Below are 22,271 nucleotides of genomic sequence, written 5' to 3'. Positions count from 1 at the left end.
TTCCCAATGCAGTCAGTATTGTTCGAAATAATATGAAGTATTATTTTTCAATTCTCATCAGGATTCTAGAGAAAAGTAAAATAAAATAGTTTAACTAAGGATACTTACTATAATATTATTATACTGAACTTTAGTCGCTACAGCAATAATCTTCTTTTTTTTTTTATTGTGTTAAGTCTTCACAATATGGTTATTAGCTTGAAGGTTATTTTATAGGTATAAAACTGCGGGATAGAGTACGGTTGGTTAGAACACGTGTATATGTGGTGAAAATTTATCACTAGAACCCAGGAGGTTACCCATCCAGGAAAAAGTGACAGCGGACGATGTTTGACTTCAGAACTAGTATGTGACTGAAGCCAGACACCGCGCCACACCTGGACACAATAATCATTATTTCATTAATTTATGTGTTTACTTTAATTTTTAGTGATGGTCATGAGTACAAGTCACGCGATGCGTATATGAAGCAACACATGACAATAATAAAATATTATATTGTATCGTATTCACGATTTTCGTGTTGCTTTTTTTTTCACAGAGACATACGACAACATATTTTCCTGCATAGTTTTAATTTCTAATCGGTACGGTAGTTATAGTTAACCATTTTAGTGATAACTAACCTATCCGTTATTATTTCGGTTAAACACCGTAAATCCTAAGACCGTAGTTTTATTATTTATATAAAACGAGAGTGGTTATACTGGAGATTTAAAAATGAACATCTTACAAAAATTAGAAACTACAAGCAACAAGTGCCATCGACGATAGACTTTATTTAGGTACCTCGCAATGGTAATTAAATAAACAATATTTAATTTTCTGTTTCTTTTTAAAACTAAATTAAATAATAATACTGTTAACCTGATCTTTGACATTAAATGAATTCGTATATTATTTTCGGATGTGTACACTTTTATGATAGTTTGTAAAATACGTAACCAATAATGACATATTGACAGGTCAATTACAATAGTTACAAAATAAAGTGTAAACACTTTATAGTTTATATAATTATATCAGACTTTTTTTTTTAAATTAAGTGATTTTTATTTGATAAAAAGTAGATTTTTGCACGAACAAACCAGTAGATATTAAAAATGTATAAAGTCCATAAAATATAGTAGGGCCATGCATATAATAATAAAAAATACAAATTATTTTCGACATTTTATCGAAGTTTGAATTTTTTTGTTTTCTAACAATATTATAAAACACAAGTGAGTGCATATAAATACATAAGACACTGCCCGTAAACCCTTATATGTATAATAAAATACAAAATTACAAATTATTCATCGCTCAAAATAGTTAAATTTCAAACGAAAATTTGGAAATATGAAATACCTAATCAGGCTACTGTAGCTGAATATTAAACCCTCTATGGTATTTTGTTCTTTTTATAACCATAAATTAAGTATCATTCACTAACCAATCGATATGGTACGTATTATACACCTAATTTAAAATTCAGTTCATATATCGCATGGGAATTTATTTCGCTGATGCATTGTAGCTAGCACAAAATATAATATATTCATGCAAATATAATATAAAATCCATCATTACCTACCTACTGCGATAAATGGATATATGTTTTAAATTTTTAACAAAAACTTATTACTATATTCATCTACTGTTATCAATTTTCTTATTTTACCATAGATTTTTAAATGTTATTGATACAGTGAAATCATAATTTTATATAGGTAATTTTACCGAAATCAAAATAACATATTTTCATCCATCTACTCATGCTGTAGTTCAAAGTGATTAGTCACTTTATTTTGGTGACCTGTCTTGATAATAACTGTTAAAACCTTAACTGAATAATATTACATTATAACTCAACGAAGCTGCAGTACAATATATTTTAATTATTTTGACACCGAGTTATTAACAAAAAACAAACTTTTCACTTACTTACTGTTAAGTTTCCCCGTCGTCTTCATTTTTCATCAACACAGTATAATCGACCGATCGGAGGCAATGACATTATTATTACGCCAATGGACGGCATATCCATCGGACAGAATAATATTCTTTCTTCAGTACTTATACTCTTTACTTCTTCACTATACGACCTCGTGCGTATTAAACGTCACACAATAATACAATTCGAGACAAACCTAACGTTTTAAGAACACGGTTCAGTATTTGCATGACGTAAACTTTTCACCGCTTTTCCAGTAAAACAAAACCGTAGTTTGTCAAGTGCGTAACGTGTATATTGTGTGCTTCAACTATTTGAGCAAGGTTGGACAAAGTTTTACTCGCTTTCCATACGTCGAATGATGATGCACAATACACGCGTGTATATTACTATTGTGTTGTATTGAACATAATATTATTATTGCGGTCAACAAACGGTTATTTCTTCTCTTTTATATTCAACTACCGAGTTAATAACCATAACATAGTGCATAGGTATCCCACTTTAATATTTAATTCTGGTTCGACTCGCTCGCGTTAACAATATTACCGTATTTTCATCATTGCATAAACAGACTTTTCTCCTCATGCCTGCGTTTTAATGATAATTATTGCTGTACAGTGTACACAGCTATACCTAATTACTGCAACGTGAAACATCAGTCACCGAGTTAATTTGAAAATATTTACACTTAAATCAGAGATGAATTGGCTAGGGTGCTAGGTGGTGGATACCCGCCTGAGACGATGATAATTTAGACTGCTCGAATGAACTCGTGCCGATTTAACGAAAGTATTTATTAGTGTTTTTAACATTAACTGCATATTCTGTAACACTAATTAATAAAAAGAAAATGGGAAGAAATACCATACAAAAATAGTTTTACTGAAAACTATTGTGGGACTTTATTAATAGCCCAAAATTTAAGCTGAATTTTCTGTTTTCTCAGGCCGATTGTTATTCCCAGTCTGTGCCTTAAGCTCCGTTGCACAATTACTTTTTAATTTTCAGACCACAATAAGTTCGGAAATCATAATACTATGACTGTTTAAAAATAAAATTCCAATGTTTTTGTATTATACGCACATGACTTTTACACATTTTAAAGGTCTTATGCACACTGTATTCGAACAATCAATTAGAAATAATTAATAAGTTTCCATATTTAAATAGAGCAAATTACTTTCATATTTGTAGATCGTGGATTCTGGTGGGATAATGGATCGGATGTGTTGTGATATTAAATCGTAAAATAATTTATTATGATTTCATTATGGATACAATATTATGAATGGGATTATGTTAAGGCACCCGGTGCCAATGTAATTTTGTACACAAAAATACACTCTACGGGAATAATGATCCTGTTATGTAAATAAAATCAACCAAATGTGATAATTTTTATAATTAAATAATATATGGCATTATTCTACAGGTCGCTACGAACTCTTCAATATTTTAATTTTATATTATGTCTTCAAAAATAATTCACTTTTAAGCGTTTTTTTACAAATTATATTATTCCTTTAATTTGAAATAAAATTAAAAATCAGGTTTCGATGCGTCCTGTAGGAAGTCTTCTTTTTTCAGATAAAGAAAATAGTCATCAAAATCAGACAATTCTACAAGGCCTAATAATTATTTCTGTGAAGTCGTTTTTCTCAATACAATACATCTATTATCATACTATCAACCCCCTCTAAATAGGTACGGGCAGTAGATTAGTGGAAAAGTATTATAATTAAGGTGGCAATTAAAATATAAAATTTAATTTTCAAATTTAATAGAATTGCGAAAAAAAAATTGAAAAACTAGCAACGGGCCCCTTAGTAGATTTTTACAACTTAATCAACTATATAGGTACCTAATAGGGATTTAGAAAAAAATATTTGAAAACAGTATTACAGATATTTAAAAATTCATATTTAATGTATCATAAGTCTATTAACTATTATACGAGGAATATCGTAATTTTAATTAGATTTTTAAAGTGTACTCCTATTAGGTATACACTGACAATTATATTTTTTCCAATATTCCTAAAGATATGTAGTAAGTCCAATACGAAGTTATATATAATCAAAAATAATATATTATAATATAAATTAAATATAATGTAAAAAATAATATTATATATCATATTATTATAATATTAATGTAAACTACACTTAGTCTATATTCTAGTTAACATACCTATGGGCTATAATAGGTATGATGTTTAACCATTCTTCCAAGTAATGCTATTGCATAAACTATCAACTACCAAGGAACACTTAATATGATAATCCGTTATAAATATTCGTGCTACAAATTTACATAATATAGTGACGATAAAAAAGACTTAATACGTATCTCTATGTTTGAAGTTAGAAATTAGAACAGGTACATAATTAAAATATAAATTATAGTAATAGTCAAAATAATAATAAATAATATATCTTATAACCAAATTGTTATTCACCACAGTAAACATTAGTAGAAAACAACTGAAATTCACAAAATAGAAAAAAAAAATTAAAATGTTGTTTGCTATACTATATTATGTAAATGTGCCCTTATAATTTACACTAACTCGTTTAATTTCAGAGTATACCTAGCGAGTAGACTATATTATTATTTCTAACTAGTACGTCATTATAAGCTCATAGGGTGATTATATTTTTTATATTTTACAAAAACAATAGTGGATGCGTCGATTAAATGTGATCGCTGGTTTAATATTGGATGAATCAAAATAATAAAACTAAAAAGTTAAGTTGTCAAATAATATAAAATGTTTTATGTTTGGTAATTTATTTAATTCATTGAAACAAAATCTTCACGATCTGGTTTGGCTGAAAATATGATATACTTGACGTATTGATGTTCACTATGTACTGAACCCGGACAAGCAAGTATATATGAATTAATGCACTAATCGTATTGATTCTCATAAAAAAATAAAAATTGTAATATCATATAACATGGTTCCATATTTTATGGTAGCTATTATCAATGAATTTAACTGATTTTAAAGTTTGAAATAGGTACGTCATACTCCGTGCAGGGCATCCGTTGAAAACAATTAAGTCACCTCAAAATATAATTGTTGTAACTTTACCGGAGGTAGATAACACATTATCAGTGCCTATAAAAAGTAAAATAACATCCAGCAATCCAGTAAAAGTGTCAACCACTATGTAATATGCAAATTATCGTTGGCAAGACCATAATATTATGATTACGACAACAACCGTCACAGTTGTAGCCATAGTATCCACACCGTATAATATACGGCCAGGAGAGCTCTACCTATATAATATATGACGTTTTAAAGGTCGTCGTAGCCGACTGTTACTCTTTATAATTTGGCTTAAACTTTGAAACTAATCACAACTTTCTCCATTAAAAAAATCTACATACATATTTAAATATCCATATTGTTCTAACATTTTCAAAGTTTCCTTCAGTAAATAGTGTAGTTTAAATTAAACGATTTCATGTCATTCCAATACGTCCAAAGTTTCGAATAAATATTAAAAACACTCGTTCCATATTATTACGTAACAACTATCATCCGTATAAAATAAAATAAATATATAATAACAGCGATTAGTATAACCAAGTTATGTTAATAACCATGCTTAATACATACGATATTTAATTATCTAATGTAGCCATTAATTGTTTCAATTAATGTAATATTGTAATTTGTAACCTATAAGTGATTTATGGCGGTAACTATAACAGTATATTAAAAAAAATTTCAAGATTTTAAAACTATAGTACCTCTATTATAGTACGCCATTATAATCTATTGTATAATAGTGACGCAATTATTCAACGCGTATTTTACCTGTCACCAATAACGACGTGTTCTATAGGAGTTGAAGAGAGCTAGACGTATGCGTTCTATACGAATTATTTCTTTGTCTTCTAAAAAAAACTACACTAGGCAACTACACCCTATTTGTACAGCTGCAACTCGCCGTTAAAAGACCTGCAGCCGTTATGCTCATACGTCACCATGGCAGCGCTGATTTATTTATCACATTTACCTGTACCTAGTCCAGGACGGAATGAAATAGTAAAAGAATCGTGGTTATTTTCGAATATCGTCGGTCGACCGCCACCGGCCGTTCTGTCGGAAACAACAACATCGATAAAAATCACCGATGTTAAGTACCTACGCGCAATTGTACTCTATTTCGGATTCTGAGCCGAGTGAAACGAACGAACCTCTCTATTGACTTTACAGTGTGTTTTATTTTTGTGTGTACATATTGCAGTGTGCACGATTTATGGTAGAAAAAAATGCTTTAATTTTCAACTCCAATACCTACATTATTTTCTGGTAGGATATAGGTAGTGATTTTAGTATTTTATAAAACCAAAATCATTAAATCTCAGTAGATTGCTATAATAATGGTGCTTGTCAACGCGAATTCGGAATTGTACGTAATAATATATCATTTTGAAATATTATCATCTAAGTTGATAAACGCGTGCTTTCACTTTTCATTTATTCATAATATACTTCAATCTTTATAATAAGCGCATGATATGATAAGCAGTATACTTGAAACATTTCGGTGGGTAGATAAACATGAATAATATTAATATGATAATATTATGAATGATAATTTATTCTTATTAATTTACGTCAGTGTTTAATGAATTGTTTGCAAGGTTTTTTACATTCTGAGTATCATTCACTTTGTGGAATAAAATATTTACCGAACACATACTTATTATTATTACTAGGTATTAGTCATAAGTAGGGTTCGGGACTTCTTGCATTTGTATCTATGTTTTTTTGGAGTGTTTGTAAATTATTCCAAGTAGGATGTATTATTTGTTTTGTGAAAATATAAAAATTAACTCAAAGTTTGAATTACCATATTTTAGAGTATTTTTCGACATATTTTAGAAAAACTGCATTTTATTTAAAAATTTGTTATAAAATTACCTTTTTTCCCGTGTTAATCGAGAGCCAGAGGAGGGACCGCATTACCATTATTTCTCATCTTGCTCTCATCGTTTATTGAAATAAATTAAATCTATCACAATTGCTGAATTGCATACATGTTATGTCCCCGCGGCCTGACAGACTCTCCCGCCGTCTGACACATTCTTCCGTTATTAAATTACCTAGAATATTAAAAAAAAAAAATTTTCTGAAAAATAAAAAATAAAATTGATTTCCCTGAATTACTTTTACATAAAAAGTATCTATATCGATTAGTAATTGCCATCGACAATATTGTACGATAACCTAAATTCTATATTATACACAAATTAAAAATTAGTACTTAATTTCGTACCCTAATACGATTCACGGCATCGTGTAATTAAGAACTACCTTGCTATTTATCTACATTGTCTAATGACATTTTTTTACCTACGTCTACAAACTTCTTATTCATTTTTTTTTTTTTAAGTATTTTTTTTTTTGTATGTATAATATATTTTAATGGCTTAGATATTTATAAATATTACTGTGAAAGTTTTAACGTACCCTTATATAAATACAACTTAAATTTATGAAATATGACATAAATAAATAATAAGATTACTACATTGTGAAAAAAATTACACAATGACAAATTGGAGTTTCTTACAATTTATTATAATATCATCACTCGTATATAAACCATTCAAACCGTATATTAACAATTTTAATTTTATGAAGTACCTATATGCGAGTTGTATAAATTGTAAAATACGTGTAAGTATTCTTTTAAAATAATCAAAATTAATGTTTATTATTAAACTTATCATTCTGATCATAAATGATAAATCACTTTATTTTTTCAATTCAATCTTTTTTGACAAGATCTCTCCAATGTACCATTATAATAATATGTTATTACGTCATATCAATCATAACTTATTTGTATTGAATATTGAAATATTTATGCTTAATCCAAGTTTTACAAACATCAACAACAATATAAGTAGATAGAAAGATTTCACTTTTAAAAAATGATGAACACATATTTTACGACTACTATTTTCTATTATGTGTTTGTGTTCAGATACGAATCCAGGGTGGGTGGCTAAAAGGCTTTACCACCCCTTCTCTCATTTGGAAGTTGTATATATTATATAGGTATTTATTTTTATAATAAATAGTTCAGTCTTAATATTCATAAATTTTAAAATATAAATACATATATTTTAATATAATTATCAAATCATCTATAGTGTTATCTAATCTATAATGCATTAAAATTAAAATATTGTATTTTTTTTCTTAAAAAATTTTGCTCCCCTTATTTCATATTTCTTTATTCCTAGACCCACAACGGCTGATTGTGTTCTTAACTATAGTACAAAAGAAATTAACTATGAACAAAACATAAATATTAAACAATAACAGAATTATAAATAATATGGTAAAAATATACGTAGGGATATATAATAATGTCATGATATTATATATATCATGTGTTCAACCCTTAAAGTACGTAACACGAATTATATCAGCTAAATTACGTTGTATTTACTAGGAGGTTTTCCTTGAGATAAAGGACGTCGTTAAAATACACATAATTAGATAAAGAATTTATATTTTACACTTTTTATCTGAACATAAAAATTTTCTTGAATATGTACCCACGTTATTTTTAACTCGATTTAGATTGTCTTATTTTTCCTAAGCAACTTTGACTTTTTAAGTTTTTTTATACCTTCTAAATTTACTTTTTAGGACCATATAAAGTTATACAAATTAAGAGAAAACATAATAATATGGAAGAATGAGCAAAATTGTACACAGTTAAAAAATGCGAAATGGGTACTTAATTCATATTACTTTAGACCGCCCTAAGAAAGTCAATTTTGAATTTATAAAGATTTACAATATAAGTAAAAGTTGTTGAAAAAATATAAAAATCCAAATCCAGTTTTATAAAATGGTGGTCTATATCCAAGGACAATTTGGGATTCTCAGATAAAAAGGGGGTGTAAAATAAATTGTTTACCTAAATATGAATACTTTATAAATTATGAATACTATGTACTTTAACATCCAATATCCAATTGAAAATTCCCGAATAAATGCAAGTCAAAATTTAGCCGAAATAAATCGTGTTGCTTACTTGCTTACCTTCAAAATAATTGAACACACGGGATATATTTTTTACGTTTTAAGTGTTAGATAAAAAAAATACAAAAAAAAGGTTTACATATAAAATTGAATAAAATGTATACACATCGATAAAAACCACTCCTTTTAAGTAAAAAAAATCAATTATAAATAAGATTTAACTAGAAAGTGAAATATATATCAAACACTAAGATGTTAAAAAAAATAAACATCACTGGTAGATTAAATAAAATAAGAGAAATTAGTTAAAAATATGGTCTAGTTTAACACACAATACGATTAATTGACGAAGCGTTTTAATGAACCAATCAATAGTTCACAGAATTTCCGTATCTAATGAATTTCACGCGTGTTCAATAACACTAATTAGTTTTGACGTAATTTTCAATTTACTGACGTGTCACTGTACTCACTGACTAGTCGAACGACTAACCCATTCGTAAGTAGTAAGTAGGTGCCTAGTACACCAGTATAATGTGAGTGGCACAAGCGAAACAATTGTAAATAATTTTAAGAATTTAAAAAAAAAATCACATATAGTTTTTACTTCTAGCCACAACTCAAAATTATTGAATTATTCAATTTTTAGATAATTTTTAAAGAAACAGAGCCATATTTTCTTTATTTGGCAGTATATGTTATTTAATTTATCCAATTAATGACTGGACTCAAAGCTTAAGACTGCCTTACTTCCGTTTGTGGTGTTCTTGCGTTAAATGAAAACTCATATTCGTTATATATGTTGAATGGAAAACGGTAATATTTAGAGTTGTGGTCGTATTGCATTTCATAATTTGTGATATTGCAGTCGTAATACAAAAAAAACGTCAGTTTTGTATTTTCAAATTGATTTTTTTTTACTGCCGCGTCTCAAAATATGGTAGTCTTGCATTCACATAAAAACTGTAAGCAGCCACGTGCCTAACCTTTTAAGTTTAAGAGAGTATTTCAAAATATTTAATAAAGTCATAATGTAAAATAGATATGTTTGTAAGTAGGTATTTACGTTTTTAGTTTCAAATGCATAGGTAAAGAACTCTTTAAAATATCTTCGTTTTAAACTTTGAATTACTTTTTCTCAAAACTATAAATTTTGAATTGTGACACTCCTGTTCTATAGCCATTAGCCGCAGTTTTCAGACATAATAATACTATGTTTTCATGTTTCTTCAAAATGCGCATGAGAAATTCTATTCTCAATATTGATTTGTTGTACTCGAGGAATGCAATACCATACTGAAAATAAATCTTTGTTACTTACCCCAAATCTTATAAGGATAATGCATTAAAATTTAGTCGTTAGCATTAAATTTCGAGGAATGGACAAGTCAACTATTTATATATTTAACTCACACAATAATAATGACGACGTTTTAAAATTACAAAAATAACTATGTAATTTATAATAATTATTCGAATTCGACATTTTCTAACTGGAAAAATGTAATATAATAATATAATTCATAAACTTAAAATAGTTTAAAAAAAAACAATTTTTTTTTTTTGTTGAATATTTTGAATGTTAGAGTAGAGTGGTTAAAGAAATCGAGAAAGCAATCTAGCAAAACCAATAATTTCTATAAAAACAAGTGTATTAATTCAAAGCAAAATCATACTATTAAAATTTAAAAGGACTAAAACATCATAATATGCAATACTACGTTAAGAATACTACAATAATATTTGTAGAATTTCAATTTTAACTTCAGAGCAATACTAGAAAGTTGTTAAACGCATAATGATGTGTTTTTTTAAGGGTTTTTTTGTATAAAGATAACTTGTTATTTCAGAAATATAGTTAGTATGAAAAACTATTCATGTTTCGAGTTCATAATTTCAGAACATTTTTAAAGTAGAATAACAACTAGGTATGTAGTTATAATGCTTCTTATCAGGAAAAATTGTATAGGTTGAAAAATGCCTCGCAAATTATACATATTCTATACATTATATATTTTTATTTTTATACATTATACGTGTCAATGATTATAATATAATAATAATATGGAGATTTTAAAATAGAAACGCTATCATATAATGAGACAATGAACAACCCCTTTGCGGAGGGTGGGCTATTATACTCGACACGAGCTTGCTGCACCTAACATTGTACGATGGACAAACAATTTGGATCTCAATGTGGGATAATAATTTTAAAATAGTAGGAATATTTACCTACATTATTCATTATAATTTAGAAATTATTATTATAAAACACAGAATTTGAAAATAATACATAAATATAAGTACTTACATACATATTAAAACATAATTTTTCGAATATAATATGACTTCTTTGAACACGAATTTTCGAACATATTATATTATGACATTTGGACGGGTAACCCGTCACACTTCCAGCCTCCAGGACACGTGTTCTTTATGCAATCTGCATGATCACTTTATTTTTCCATACAACAAACACCTACCCAAGATAACGTACAATTAGTAATTACAATCTATATATTATATCAATTTTTTTTTTAAATACGAATTCTTGTTTCCGGATGCTTATAATAACCTGGACGGCTGACAAAAGAAACATTACATATATATAGTTGGTACACTTAAAGTCATTTTAATAAAATACATGGTTGGTATTAAGAACTCTGAAAATCGGGTGCTGCAAATAAGAAACTATAAAAACAGCCAAAAACGATATAGCTCTACTACAAGCTTATATAAGTAATTGGACTCGTCGTGACCATCGAGCCCTGAAACTACAATAATAATAAAATAAAAACGGTACATTACATTAACTACTGTACGCGGACCTTTTGTGCACTATATACTGTACCAAAATTGCGTAATAATTTTAACCTTAAAACACATTCTTTACGAAACGACACACATTGAGCGGCAAGTCAATTAAATAATAAAACACTGTATGGTACCCAGCTTAAGCGGTTGCTGATAACAAATTTTCAATTTAAAATTCGATTGCTGTTTGCTAAAAATACTTTGTATACAATATAATATATTATTCTAAATCCATATTATACAATTAGAGATTTTAAGCTCACCGGAAATTCACGTCATGACTAATATAAAAATATTAGAATTTATAATTTATCTAAAATACATATTAAAATTTAAAACGTTATAGGTAACTTAGAAGTAAGTATACAAATGATTATTAATTATAATTCGTGTTTCGATAGTAAATAATAATAGCAAAATGCTTGATTTTTTTTTATTATTAAATCAAACTATGCGCTTTTAAAATCCCCCAAAAAATATCTCCATAATACTTAAAAATGATATTTATATGGGTACCTACGACTAAATTCTTTAGAAAATGTATTTAAACAAAGAAAATTTGTTGAAAAAAATCAGTAAATTTAAATATATGATTCAGAATAAAATAGTTTTATTTTCTTAAATAAAATAGTTATAACATTAAAAAATTGAAATCGAAATCTTATGCTTTTATAATACAATAGATTTCTAGGTGAATGTTAGGTACCTTTCAATTTTATACTGCATTACTGCGCTAGCTGAAATTTCACCTCAAAATCAATTGGTATTCATCAATTCCATCAAAGTGTTATAAGTATTAATATATTAACTTGTCAACAAAACCGTGTTTAGTTGAAACCGTGTTTTAAGCAGTACGTATATCAGTTGGAATATAGTTCATAAGGGAGGCAGTAAATACATATCTTATCAAATTGTTAGAGGCTCTGTTACCTTTCATCAGACATTAAGCACTCGAAATTATATAATAAACATAGTCCTCTATAAATCGTAAGTTGAATTCCTGCAACAAACTCAAAAACATTGATTTATAATGAGATCTTTTACGGTCATTACACATAAGTACCTATAATAATTGACTATATATTTTAGGAGTGAATTAGTATACTCTTATCTTAATATATTACATATTCGTAATGCATCATCTTTATTCAAAAAATGTGTAGTTTAGTTAATTTGTGTTATATTTGAAACTTTCAACTATCTGAACTTTTACTCTGCCATATGTTTATAATAATAATAATAAAGTATAATGAATATATAAAACAAATTGTAAGTACCTACTTACCTACCTTCTATAAACACAGTTAATATAACCAGACACAATATTATACATTTATAGGTACATGTTAAAATGTAATTTTTTTGTTTATACTTTGTAAATAATTTAATGTAAATTACTTTGGTCTCCACTATAAGTATCGATTAAAGACAAATTATTAAGTAGATATCTACTCGCACAACACAACTAATACCTCATTACCAGTTTACTTTATCGTACAGAATCTCATAGAAACCATAAAAAAGTAAGTATATCATATTATGATGATTAAACCGACAAACTTTCTAATGCGTTTGTTACAGTCCCATTCCCAAGACATTAGTAGTGACATCTCATAACATTATATAGGTACCATGTTTAAAAAACGAATTCATCGCACCGCGTGTTGCGACCATGTACCTAGTACAAAACGTGTTCGCACTTATGTCGTAGGTATCGTAGGTACATGGAGGAATGTTAAATAAAACTTTTTTATGGTCTCTTACCTCGTACAGTTTTACGATCGAAATTTAAAATTCTTACCGTCAAATTATATTATTATTTTATTCAGCCTACGACTCGATGTCACCGCAAGCTCATAAATAATGAACCATAATAATGGTATACTATACTGTAAAGTCTCCCATACTCCTGTGCTGGCAATATATATACCCGAAATGAACCACAACGACAGAATCTTAATATACCTGGAACACTGGTGATTCGATGGTTTTGGCCTTTGGGTCATTTCAATATTCAAATGCAGAATCAAGCTTGAAGTCGCAAATTTAAAGCCCTTGATTTTACAACGATGGTACGCAGTAACACTTTATTTTTTTGCATAGGAGCCGCAAATACAAGCTTAAAGTAAAAATTATATGAACTTTACTCGTAAAATAACACTTAAGATGAAAATAGTTTTCATTTAATGTTAAAATATGTTAATATTTTATAAAAAAAAAACTGCATCAAATGTGTGGAATAAAGGCATTTCAGTATGACAGTGCCGACATTCTTCCTAAATACACGTTCGATCATGAATTTCCCCAACAATAGAATTTTAAACGGTTTAAACCTATATATAGGATGAGCTTAAAACCAATTCACGTTTTACTGGCTAAGGCAAACTATAAATAAAGAATGGTAGTACATTTTTTTCTGATAATAATAAACTCGCGAATTTTTTATAGTGTAGGGGATGTACCCATTTATCACAGTAAATACACTATTCCTTAAAACACTATACTTTCTAAATATTACACATATATACCATAAAAAGTACCTATGTAATGTTACCAATAAGGCATTATACTTACCTGACTCTTTCGTCCGCGTTATCTTAGTCAGATAACGCTCATCATTTCCGACGACGCAAACGAGGATGGTATAAAAGAAAACGACTTCATGATAAGTTCGTCATTTCCATGTGACGGTGTCGGCGAATGCATAGAATATATATCCGTTCGTATAAAATAATAATAATAATAATATGGTCGATTTGCATATTGTATATCGTTAGCCGAAAAAAAACCGTCAACGAAATGTTTGTGTTTGTTTCTTCACTGCATTTGCTGCACAGATACGTTTATAGTTGATGGATAAATACTTATCATTGAAATGTTCAAATCACCATACCCCCCCCCCATATTTTAAAAGCCCCCATGATCATGGACCTATTATCATCGGTACACAAAATTAAATAACTCGAAAACGACTCGTACGAATTTTGATTCTGGCTGTCAAAGTTTTCGGAACAAATAGGTATCCACTAAATAATTGTTTACAGTAGAAAAAGGAGTTACTCGTTTGATAAACGGAACATTCCTATTAAGTAAGTAGTACAATAAATTCTAAAGAATTTAAAAATATGATCTTTATGTAGGTACACGTATTTAAAAATTGCAAAAATCAGATTTTGACGATACGTATTGCCATTCAGCAGTCACAATAATATTAGGTATCTAGGTATGTTATAAAAATCTATACTTCTGCTTATCAACGCGCAGTTTTCTGAAGCGTTCGATTAAAATTAATTATTCTGACTACCGGTGTTGATAATTGCTTTGGATAAAATGTCTTCAACCTAAATAACTGATTTGAAGAAGTACTCTCTGGTTGCAGTTGCAGTTTGAGCTGTGCCCGTGACTTATCGCAAAAATAAATTTTTGGTTCCATATTTCATAATTGTATTCATATTAATGATTCAGTTTCTTCGATTTACGCTCCTTAAAATCGGACCGTCTCCGAGGCTCCTGAATTACACCGAACACCCGCTAAATAGGCCCCGAAAAATCATTTGGCACATATAGTTATGTAGTTAGTCCCGATATTCGCCAAGCCTAACCTAACCTTGGTATGAGGTGAATAAGAACGCAATGGATAATATGCACCATCGTCATAGAGTTGTTTTTCTCCACAGAGCCGTTTTTCTATTCCATTTGCTCGCGTTTTGAAACGTATATCCACAGTGTAATAAGTAATAACAATATATGATGGAGATTGGTGACCGCCGGAGACGTCGAAATGCGCCAAAAATAGTAAAATACGCGGCGGCACATAATCGTAAAATACCCGTATGACCGAAAATTCCGATGAATATCAATTTCCGAGCGAATAAAACCTAAGAGAAAACAGTTTCGCGTAAAAACGAAATTTAAAAACATAAACGCTTTACTGCCGCACAGTATAGCCAGAAAGATTAATCTTGACAAATGCTTGAAAAGTTTTTTCTTCCTTTTATATTTTTCCCAACGCTGATTTCCTCTCACCACGAAAATACCCCGAATAAGTCAAACTAAAACTGGCTTAAGTATTGTGTTATACCAACTCATCTGTTTTTCTTTATTGCGAATGTTTATTCTTAACATTTAAATTTTAAAAACGGTATTTTGGCCACTTTTTTTATACCATAATTCCGCAACGAATTTCAACCGTATACTTTGCCGAGGATCAAAGTTTTATTTCGTACACAATTTAATTAAACACAGAACAATTGATTTAATAAAACATTTTGGATCCATATTATTATATTGTAAGGTACTGACATTTGGAGCTCACTGGATTTGCCCCATCGGTTTGCACATAACACGACGAATAATATTTTATGTTATTATGTAGTCAGACTGCTGCGATTTCAAACAACGTCGGCTATAGGCTATAGCATGAGTATGTTATCACGTTGAATATTATTATTATGAATAGACCCTCGAATATAATATATTCCTAGGTACCTGCCGTCCTAATATTGGGTTTCAAGTGTTAACCGGTGCATTGTACTATAATCATAATAGTAGTTGTAACAGGAACAAAACATCGTGCATTATCTGTGAATATTGCGACCGTATAATAATTATTATAATCTGTACGTAATTAATTTATATAGTAATAGTTCACATTTAGTTACTTATGTAATAATCAGCTATCGTATTATAACACATTTTCCTATAGGTGTTATGCTTTGATATGCTTTTAAAATTTTTACAATTTTACCATAGCAATATAGGTCATAGGATAATGCAGTTCAGAAACTATACCTATTACCAACAAAGTTAAATTTTTCGAAAATTAAAACTTTTGACATATTTGACAAAACTATATACTCATACGTCAAATGTATAGGCAACTATAATTGAATTGTTTTAGCACGTCAATACGTAACGGCTTTGCTAGACCAATAGTATCACATCATGTGATTCACATAATTATTTTATATTATATTAATTTTAGTAATATTTATATTTTATAGGAATGGTTTTTTAAAAATTGGTTCTATTTTGAAGAGATATTTTAGTCATTATTTAAAAATTATAACAGCCATAAAGTTTACTCAATCATTTTCAGAATTGGTCTGTATTATCATTTATCATCGTCATCGGTTTGATAACCACAGTACGATTAAGACGTACAAATAGGTACCTAGTAATATTATTTAATATAATCTGAGGTCTTAAGTTACGAGTGTTATTTTATATTTTTGTTTCTTTGAAATAATTTATTTGCTGATCCTAAAAACTGTTATAAAATATATGTTAACTGATAGAAAAAAATGTCAAGAAAATGTTTTGTACGGTGCAATGGCATGGCGTCAAAGATCAATCAAATTCCACACGCTTTTCCGGAAAGTTTTCAATTTAGGTACACATCCGTACGGGTTTTAAAACTTTTGCACACGCATAATTATTATCGTCGACAGTAAAATATATACCTAATATAGAGACGAGGTAACCACATTACAGGTGTTCCGAACGGTTTGTTCATCGCCCGGATTCACTACGTTAATATTGTACGCGTTTTTAGCACGAACACTCCGTACTCCGTATACCTACGATAACATTCGTGTGCCTATATTGTACTTAATTATTAAAGTTATTATAGTTATAACTCTATGCGTTTATCGGTTTATCGGAGTTATCCATATCAATATATTATTATTGTTACAGGACAGGCCCGAGTGGCAGTAAAACTGTAAAATTGAGTGATGGATGACATCGTTGACGCGTCCATTAAGCGTTGGCCCACCGACTTCGTACAATCCGTTCAAAACCAATGCCAACATTTCGCGAGTAATTTGCTAGAATTTTCGAGTCCATTCCCGGAATTTGCTAGTCATTCCTTTCACCCATATTCAAGGGTCCACCAACTTCAGCCCCCCCCCCACCTTACTCAAAAATCGAAATAATCCAAAATAGTATCAAGTCTCGTCTTAACTCGAAAAATCACCGTGTTTAATACAATTAATAATATACTAATAATTAGCAGTAATGTACTAATATTATGTTATAATATGATCGAAACATGCGAGTATTGTGAATTTAAAATGCTTATGCATGTTTATTAGTTTCGTTATACGCAGGTACTTATAAAACAATTATTGTTGAATTTTGGATAGAATACATAGGTAGTTACCTATTGGTAATTTTTTAAAAAATATCAAACGATTTTTTTATCCATTAATAATACCTACTATGAAGTTAATTCAATTAAATAAACGTTTTAGACTAATTATATATGCTTCTCAGCCTTTTTTTACGACGTCATCCTAATATTAATTAGATCCGTAAAAAAAACAATTTATTACCAGTTGAGATTTTGAGAGCCAATGTCTTAGACATATGAAAATTCGGCCTCAAAAGTTGGGCACGTTTGGTTTTAATAATATATATATTATTATATTGACGCGTACATTTTAGGCGACGAGTAGTTTGAAGTTGCTCCAGTCGTAGACTTCGTAGTATAAAGTAAGTATACTAATTCGTGTAGCCGTGTGGTCACGAAATCGCACAACTTCGCCTTTGATTAAACTTGTACAGTAAAGTTTTAGGCTTCAGTGTTCACAGTTGGTAGGTAGGTGATAGAAGTAATAAGTAAGTGGTTACCTACATCGTACCTTAACCATTGTACCAAACAAATTATAAAGCTGAAAACACAATGTAATATTATTTTACCCGAAGCTCACGGACGCGCGTTATTGCTTATTATTAATTAATCACTGATTAAAGATATAATATCATCTGGCGTTCGATCCGCGCGCTGACGAATTATTACATATTTAGGGTACGCACAACTTCGCGGTGAATAAAATCCACAAACGTCACAATATAACATATTATTACTTGTGTCTTAATGTTTTATATTAATTCATAACAATTTAAACCAAAGTGGCTAGTACACAATTAACCGTTTTAAGGAGGCACGTGGTTTGTGAAAAATTGTGGGTTTATCAGGTTAGCCTACCTACTTATACCTACCTATATAATTATATTATAGTCAGTGTTGGGTTTGGGTAAACGAAAATACCCAACGGGCAGGGGTGATCCTATAGAGTTTATTTTGGAGGGGGGGGGGAATATTGCCGACTTTCAATGATAAATCTGCCGAATGTGTAGGTACTTAATATTATAGTAATTACATTTTCCTATACTATAATAATAATAAATTATGGGGATCAAATAATTATGAAATTGCGTATTTTATTTCTATTTATTAATTTTATTGCTAACCTAGAAAAAAATTTGATCCATATTCTACTGAATCAAAAAATACTATTTTTATTTATCATATTATAGGGTTTTTATTTTTAATGCATATATAATGATATTTTAAGTATACATAAATGCATATCTGTACTTTTTTAATAATTATAGAGTACATTTAAGAATATAGTTAGAAACCTAGGTTACTAACTCGGAACTCCTAAGCTATAACAAAATACATTTTTAATTAATAACTAATAAGATTAGGTTAGTAACTAGGCAACTAACCTAACCTATCCTAACTCCTAAATATTCGACTTTTATGTATCGAAATACTCTATCTAAGTATTCTGCTTTCAAAGATGAAATTAAAACTGAATGTTGTAGTTTAAAAAAAAAGATGGGTATGTGGATGTCGCTATGCTGTACATTGGGTTACAAGTGGGTTACTGTATAATGATTGGTATTAAATTTGAATTCAATGATATAATAAACAGGGCCATATTTACCATAAGGCAGGATAGGCAACTGCCTATGGCCTCCGTTATTAGAGGGCCTCAGATTTTTATTTATGAACATTATTTTTTTTTTTAAGTACTACTTTCATCGTATAAAATAAATATAAGAAACATACAGTACTACTTTCATCGTATAAAATTAATATTATAAGAAACATATAATATTTCAAAAAAAATAAATAATTATTCCTTATCAGCGTAAAATGTAAATGAAAATAAATGAAGGTCTATTTTTAATAATTAAATACTGTAAAGACGTTACTTTATTTTATTCTTAACGTGGTAAGTAATTTTGTTAGAATTGTTAGAAGTTTATAAATAAACTAACTATAGTTCTATGTAACGAAAATGTATTGAACTATGGACATTGGACATACAATATTATTTTTTATCATAATTATATTATTGTAATTAACTTTTGAGTTACAGGGCGTGTCACAGTGTGAAAAAGTTCATGGGGTAGGTATACTATATAGGTGATTATAGGTGGTACCTATATGTATAGATAATAGGTACCTTTCTTAAAATGAATCCAAATATTTTTGAAAATGTCATTCTATAATATTATATGACATTTTTAATTTTAAAAGCTTACACGAGTAATGTTTTTGGGTTACAACGAAAGTCCGTGCAACCTGCTAATATTATCACTTTTGTAATTATTTATCATAATCGCATATTTCACATCAGAACATAATAAATAATATAATTTTAAAATTTGAGCAGAGTGAGTTAGTACTTTTGAGAGGTAAAATTTAAAATTTCCAGACCCCAGTAGGTAGGTAGTAGGTACTATTTATTAATAATCGGGAAAAGGAAAAAAATTAAGGAAAAACTGGAATTTTTACGCAATAGGTACCAGTTTTCGACAGTAAATATTGTTTTTTTGGTATAGCGGTAACTCAAAAACAAAATATAACAGTAAATAGATACAAAAAGGTAGAAAAATATACCTAAATTTGTTTAAGTATGCTTTTTGAGCTATTTTAGACATTTATGACATTTTTGATTTTATGTAAATGTAAGTAGTTTTTTCTACTTAAGTTTAATATATTGATATTTTCGATAGATAAAAAAGTTCAAACATTTAATATGAAGTTGTTCATAAGTTATTCATGTTATAAGCGTTTATAGTTATAATTTTGACGAAATTCATATTAAGTCACGATAAATTGCATATTACTTTGAGTTAGAAATTCAAAACAAAAGGTCTAAGATTTAAAAATTTAATATAAAATTGCTCATAAGTTTTTCTACCTATAAAAAAAAAAAAATTACTGGAAAATCATATTAATTTTTTATGAGCGCCTGAAGTCAAATTTGTTCGACATTTGTCATTCATCCTAAAATTAACTATTTCTCCTCAATCGATTTTTGATAATATTTTGTTGTAATCCGAAACGAATAACCGTAATAACTTGAATCACTGAAGGGGGGTGTAAGGGGCAAAGCCCACCACTTGAAACGACACTTTATAAATTTAAAACGGGGCTTCAGACCCCCCCCCCTCCACCAATATATTTGATATATAACCAATTTGATTATACTTATATACGTTATAGTATTTATCTTAATTATTAAGTTGATCGTCGAATGACTATTGTTTAAAGAAATTAAAACATTTAAGAGAAAAATATATGAACTGGTTTTCTTTTTTTGTTACTTGGTTATAGGTTACGTAGTTTCTATTTGGATTGAAAAGCAAAAAAATTTCATTGCAATTTTATCAGAGTAGGTATAACTTCATTATTTTAATTTCCAAGTAACGAGTAAATTAACATACCCATGAAAAGGGCTCTTCCAAAAATGTAAACCGATGGGTAGGAGGGGTGATATCAAAATCGAGTATCTGATAATACAGCACATAGTGTTTTTTTTTTTACAAGGTATAAAACAATTAATACTATGTAAAATATAGGAGGGCATGACCCCGGCACCCCCTTATACTGCTTGGGTAATATTCCGTTTCTCAGTGCGAAACTTACACTCACATAAAATATTGATTTTTTTAAATCATCCGAGAGGTATTATTAGTTGTTACATACCTTAACTAAAAAAAGCGCACCTTTTCATCAATATCGTATGTATGTACTACAGTTAACACTAATTTATTGTTCCTCTCTAAAATTGTTTTTGTTATCATGAACCTAGTTTTAAAAGTCTATCATGTTGCAATGTATAAACTCTATGAACCAGTAGCACATTCACTCTCGGGTATGAGTGTAAAACAATGAGCAGCCTTTTCATTTAAGTCAGGGATGGGCAACTCAAAGTAACTAGCGGGCCGCTTTTAAGTACTCTTTAAAATCTAACGGGCCCCAGTGCATAGGAGAAAGCAAAAAAATAAAAAAAAGTCCTTCAAATTTACTATCATTTATTTTAGATTCTGAGTGGAGCGATGAATGTATTGATTTTACAATGATGTGTGTTTTTTTATTTTTTTTTTTATTTTTGTGTCTGTCATCACGGTTTGGGCAGTAAAACTGCTTCGATTTTTTTCAACAGTATCTTGTTTGATGGGAAAGTGAATCTAGTTGGTACTTTGGGGGGGGGGGGGTCAAAAGTTAAATTTTTCCAATAGTTTTCAAAAGCGCCATGAAAAACAAAAGAAAAATTAAGGAAAAACGGGAATTTTTACATATTAAAAACCTGGAATAACTATTTTAGTTATTTTGTTGTGATTGTATAATATTATTTGTGGGTAAGTACTAGAAACTTCTAAAGTATACTATTAATA

Source organism: Acyrthosiphon pisum, chromosome A2, assembly GCF_005508785.2.
Source record: "Acyrthosiphon pisum isolate AL4f chromosome A2, pea_aphid_22Mar2018_4r6ur, whole genome shotgun sequence".
Classification (NCBI taxonomy): Eukaryota; Metazoa; Arthropoda; class Insecta; order Hemiptera; family Aphididae; genus Acyrthosiphon; species Acyrthosiphon pisum.
This window is presented reverse-complemented; position numbering follows the sequence as displayed.